At 43.0% G+C, this 5,466-nt stretch overlaps 1 protein-coding gene across 7 annotated transcripts in view; it reads right to left on the reverse strand.

Annotated features, from left to right (window-relative positions):
* Positions 1–5,466, reverse strand: part of LOC102116697 (selection and upkeep of intraepithelial T-cells protein 1-like) — a 221,976-nt gene that overhangs the window by 139,610 nt on the left and 76,900 nt on the right. The gene's annotated exons all lie outside the window — the stretch shown is intronic.

A 5,466-nucleotide genomic window follows, 5' to 3' on the forward strand; every position in this document is an offset into this window, starting at 1 on the left:
TGTCAGAATAAAATGGAAGAATCTGTTTCGATTCAGTGAAAACAAGGTGACCTCTGAAAGGATAGCAGGAGAAAGGCCTGAGTGAGACATGAGGACAGTTTGTGCTGGGCTTTAACCCCAGAGAGATGTCTGGCCTTTGTGCTGCTGCTCCTCTCTTTACCGATGGGATGATCACAGGCAGATTACTTAACCTCATCTGTAAAATGATGGTGGCTGTGAGAATTAACTGAGTTCATGTGTGTAAAATACTAGGACAGTGCCTGGCACATAATAAACATTAGAAAGGTATGAACTTTTATAGTAGTAATTGAACTGTTGGAAAGGGTAGTGGTGGTAGTAGTGGCATCATTGTGTAGGTTATGAGGAAAACAAAGCCTTGCTAGCCAGGTTGAAATAGGCAATAAAGGTTGGCTTCTAGCAGAAATTGAGGCTTCCCCACTTTCACCAAGGTTACTCATGCTGTGACCCACATGGATAAAGGTCAAGGGCACTGCTGAGGCCACAGTGAGGGGAGAGTTCTCAGTGTTCTAAAGTAATACTCAGGCTGTCTGTCATGTAACATAGTATGTTTTGGATTTAATTCCTTTTAGGTCCCAGCCCTGTGTCTCTCTGTCTTTCTCTAAGTCTGTGTCCATCTGTCTCTCTATCTGTCTCTCTCTCTCAACTTGAGTGGAAATGTTTTCTTTCCCTTCACTTTCCTTTTCTTAGGTTTTTCTGTTTCATAATTCTCTATCCTTCTCTTCTACCTTAAAGACATGACTAACAGCATAATGTAGTATAAAGAACATCAGATGGGGAGTCAGAAGACCTGGGTTCCAGCCCTAACTTCTGGTGGAATCCTGGTCGAATGTCTTCCCTCTCTGAACCTAAGTGTCTTCCTCTCAACAAAGAAGACCTCAAGTTGCATGTTGTTCAAAAGCCCTTTCTGATTCTGAATGTCTATAGGTCTCTGTAGCAATGCTCTCATATTGAAATTACTCTGTGCCTATGGAAATCATACAGAGAATTTGGTTTCATTCATTATTCAGCCAATGTTGATTGAGCACAGATAATATGTCAGGCATTCTACTGGGTGATGGGGATCCTGGGGTGAACAGGCCAGACAAAGTCCCTGCCTCAAAGGAGCTTACATTCAAGAGTCTTGAGGAAGATTAGATGATAAACATGTTACTTCACAATCACAGCTAAAGATAAGAGGAAATGATGTGCACTGCACACCTCCCATGGCAGGTGGTATGCTAGACACAGTGGCCTGGGTCATCCCAGTTGATCCTCACAATCACCTTAAGAGTTATTGTCATGACCATTAACGACTAAAATGAGGCTACAGTAGCTTAGTCAATGTCACCCAGCTAGGTGCGACGGAGAAGCGTCCAACACCACACCTGGTGTCCTTTTCATATGAACACACTCTTTGTTCTCTCTGGATTCTGCATCCTGAGGTCTGGACACACCAGGAAAGCAAATATCAGAGCCCCACCTTCTCAGGAAATACCCCAAGGCACTTTCTCTGGCCCTTGCTGGGACATCTATGACATCTATGCTTCAGACCACCATAGCTCACTCCCTCTGTCCCAACGTCTCAGCAGGGAGAGCTGTGAGATTTGTAGTTGGATTCTGCCCTCCTGGCCCATATCCCTATAAAATAGCAAGCAGAGAAAAGAGGGGGGAACACAATTTTAAAAAATAAACACTGATGCAGATAAGAAATGACTGGGGAGTCTTGGGGATTTATGCCTCATGAAGTGAGATGGCAAAGGAGGCCAGACAGGGAGCAGACAGCCCTGACGCCTCTGCCTCATGGATAATTTATCCCAGAAAGTAGAAGCCTCTGTTTGCAACTTACACAGGCCAGAGTGGTTTTCTGGGTCCTCCTAGCCGACTGTCTGAGGAGACCCAGGCTGAGTCAGGAGTTTTGTTTTTCCAGACTAAACCCACATGTGTGATACTTTTTTATTTCTTTTCACTTCGATGATTTGTTGGAGGTTCATCTTACACTCCCAGTGAGGCTGACAAGATGGAGACCCTTATCCCCGCTGGGCAGGTGAGAAAGTTGAAGCTAAAAGACCCTTATCCAGGCCTGCCCAGGGAATTGGGAGTATGAGCCATTGATGATTGACGTTACAGCTCCCATAGGTATGCATTTCCCTCCTTCTCATTCTCCTTCCCCAACTCTAACCCACTCTTAAATTAACTTTGTTTAGCCAATGAATTAATTCAACTAGTCTTTATGGAGTAATAATATGTACTAAGACTGCTGCAGACACAGAGATGAACAAGATAAAGGCAGACATTACAAACAAATGAGCACTTTTTAAATACATGTTGTTGGTTATTATAAAGATTATGTTAATTGAGGGTCTCTCTCCAATATAATAATCAGCAGAACCGAAAAGCAGAAAAAATTAACTAAAAGCCTTAGAGAGAAAACGAGAGCAGTAATCAATGCTTGGGTCAAGCACAAGAAAGATTATTTGCTGGGTTCTTCTGAAGCAATTCAATGGGCATCGGGAAGTTTCTTGTCCTGGATGATGTCCCAGCAAATGAGTTCATGGATAGGAACATGCTTCAAGATTAATAAGCAGCTGACAGTCACACTCTATTGTGATGTGAATGCTTAACTTGGCTGTGTGGCAGGCCCTCAAGCATTTTTATATCCACCAGCTGCTATAGAGGTAAAGCCCAATCTTCATGTAGGATGAAAAGAATTCAGGTTTTGGAATCTGATTAACCTGGTTTTTAATCCCCACTAGCTGTATGCTTAGAGCTAGTTGCTTAGCCTCTCCCAATCTGTTTTCTCAACCATTAAATACAGATAGCAATATATACCTCAGAGTTTTGCCTTGGAAACAAATATAAACCACATTAGTCCATATTTCATGTGAGGCCCCAAGATAATGGATACCACTTCTGCAAGTGCAGTGCAGAACCAACCTGTAAGAACTGAAAAAGATGGTATTAAAAGCTACTTTTGAGGTTCCTTGCTCACTACTCAACTCTGGCATATAAGAGAGGTGGGAGAAGCCAAGAACAAAGTGGGGGATTAGATAGGGTTTTTCTGGAAAGGACTGTAAGTACATCATGTGTCTTTGTCCACTCCTTCCATTAACTCAAGCCTGGGGAAAGTGACTTTAATGGGATAGTTGGAGAACGTGATGTTTTCCCTATATTTGGGGGATACTATAAATTGGAATCTGATTCCCACTGCTAAATGTAAAAGGTTAGATGCCGACTGACCAGCTGCCCAACAGAAGAATAAAGGGAGGTTGCTGCACTGGGGACAACCTAAATTCTCATTTTATCAAGGTAGAGAATGCAGATGTGTTCTCTTGAACCAGATCTGGAACACATGAGAGAGAGATGCTCTAAGTCTTCTTAAACCCTGTCAGTGGACCATCTAGTGGGATGAAGGACCTCAGCATAAAGAGGCTGGTGGTGCTGGAAGATGCCTAGGGGCTGGGGAAGGAATCTGAAGGAGCCAGCTGGAATCAAAATGCATTTACCCACATCAGGGATCATCTGCATGAGTTGGGGGTGGGGATTCTCCAAAGAACCCATAAAAATACCCAATGAAAGAAGAAGTAAGGTTAATGCCTGCCAAGCTCAGAGAGACCCTGAATCTTCAGTTCTATACTCGTCCAGTAAGAATTCTCCTGTTCCTCTTCCTTCTTTTTCTCTTCCCATTCCTGACAATAGAGATATAAAAAAAATCCACAATGGTTAGCAAGATGTAGACAGAGAAGGAGAAAGAAGAAACAGCCCCTTTCTCACTGCAGGAGATTGAGCCGCTTTCTCACTACAGGCCAGCAGCAGTGCCAGGTTCAAGCAAGTAGTGAGGAAAAAAAAAATCTTGCTTTTAAAGGAAGTTTGAAGTTTATTACTGCTATTATTATTAACAGGTTAACAGTAGTGCTACAGTTTAAATGTGTTCCCTGAAAAGCGTGTGTTAGAAACTTAATCCCCAATGCAACAGTGTTGGGAGGTGGGGCTTAATGAGAGGTAATTAGGCCATGAGGGCTCCACACTCATGAATGGATTAATGCCAATTATAAAAGGGTGTGAGGCTAGGAGTTCAATCTCTTGCCCTCTCTTTGCCTTTCCGCTATGGGATGATGCAGCAGGAGGGCTCTCGCCAGATGCCAGATCCTTGATCTTGGACTTCCTATCCTCCAAAACTTTAAGAAACAAATTTCTGTTCCTTCTACATTACCCAGTCTCAGTTATTCTGCTACAACAGCACAAAATGGACTAAGATGAGTAATAGTAATATCCTAGACATGTTAATTACTGAGCAGAAACAATATTTTGTGATTTAAGACAAATGGGGAAATTTGTGTTACCTAAGAGAAAACAGAAGAGTCAGATTTCAACAAAAAGGACAAAAAGAGACTCAGATGGGCAGAATGACTGATGAAAGTTGTTTCTTGATTATTCCCCCATGAGTCTGGCTTATTCAATGTAACAGTTACATGAGATAACATTGTCATCCCTTCCTTGAACACAGTTGGCCTGAGTATATCTGAGTTTTCATCTACCATGTCTCTGGACTTGGTTGACCAGCAGCGGACAAAGTCAAACAGCTAAGTTGTCTTCGAGCAACTACTGTGGATCTGGCCTTTTCTCTAACCCAAGGGTAGAGATAGGAGAAGACTCAGTCTTAATCCTTGGCCAGCATGCAGTTCACTGGGTTGGAAAGCCCCTTAGAGATGTACGGATGGGGTGGCAGAGACCAGAGACGGGTTAGTTTCCCAAATTCATTGTACAGTCAGGCATGGAGCCTGGTTCTCCTCTATCCCTCTTCCCTAGCTATCCTATTACTCCCTCCACACAACCTCCACCTGGAAACCTAAGACAGGGTAGAATCAAGTGCTGGGTTGACCAATCTGATGGTATCTACCATTTATTGAGCATCTACTATGTGCCAGGTTTCTTACATAAGCTAGCCCTAATTCTAATAATAACCTTGCAAGGTAGTGGTATCAGCAGGTTTTTCACAGATGAGGAAATTGAAGTCCATGAGGTTAAATGACTTGTCCATGGTCATATGGTCATTAAGGGTAAAGCTGGGATTCAAACCAGTCAGCCTGACTCCAAAGCCAGTGATCTTGTTACACTGACTTACCATCTCTCCTGAGAGCTGCTGGAGCCAGGAAGGAGTGGTGCCAGCAAGGCTATACGTGGGTCCTCAAAGCCCCAAAGGGAGCCCCCAGCCTTCCCACAGTGTCGTCTTTGTGGAAAAGAAACACTGCAGATTGGCCCACATGCTCACCCAAAGCCAAAATGACCAGAATAGGTTTGCACATTACCAATTCCTTCCAAGCAACTAAAAGTGATGCAAATTTTTAAAATTATAAAGCTGAATAACTTTTAATTAGTTGGCAAATTACACGGCCAGAAGGGCCTTACTCTGTTCTCTGAAGTAGATATTAACTTTATTAACTTTGTTCCTTTTGCAAGTTGAGTTGG

The sequence above is a fragment of the Macaca fascicularis genome, chromosome 1 (assembly GCF_037993035.2).
Source record: "Macaca fascicularis isolate 582-1 chromosome 1, T2T-MFA8v1.1".
Taxonomy (NCBI): Eukaryota; Metazoa; Chordata; class Mammalia; order Primates; family Cercopithecidae; genus Macaca; species Macaca fascicularis.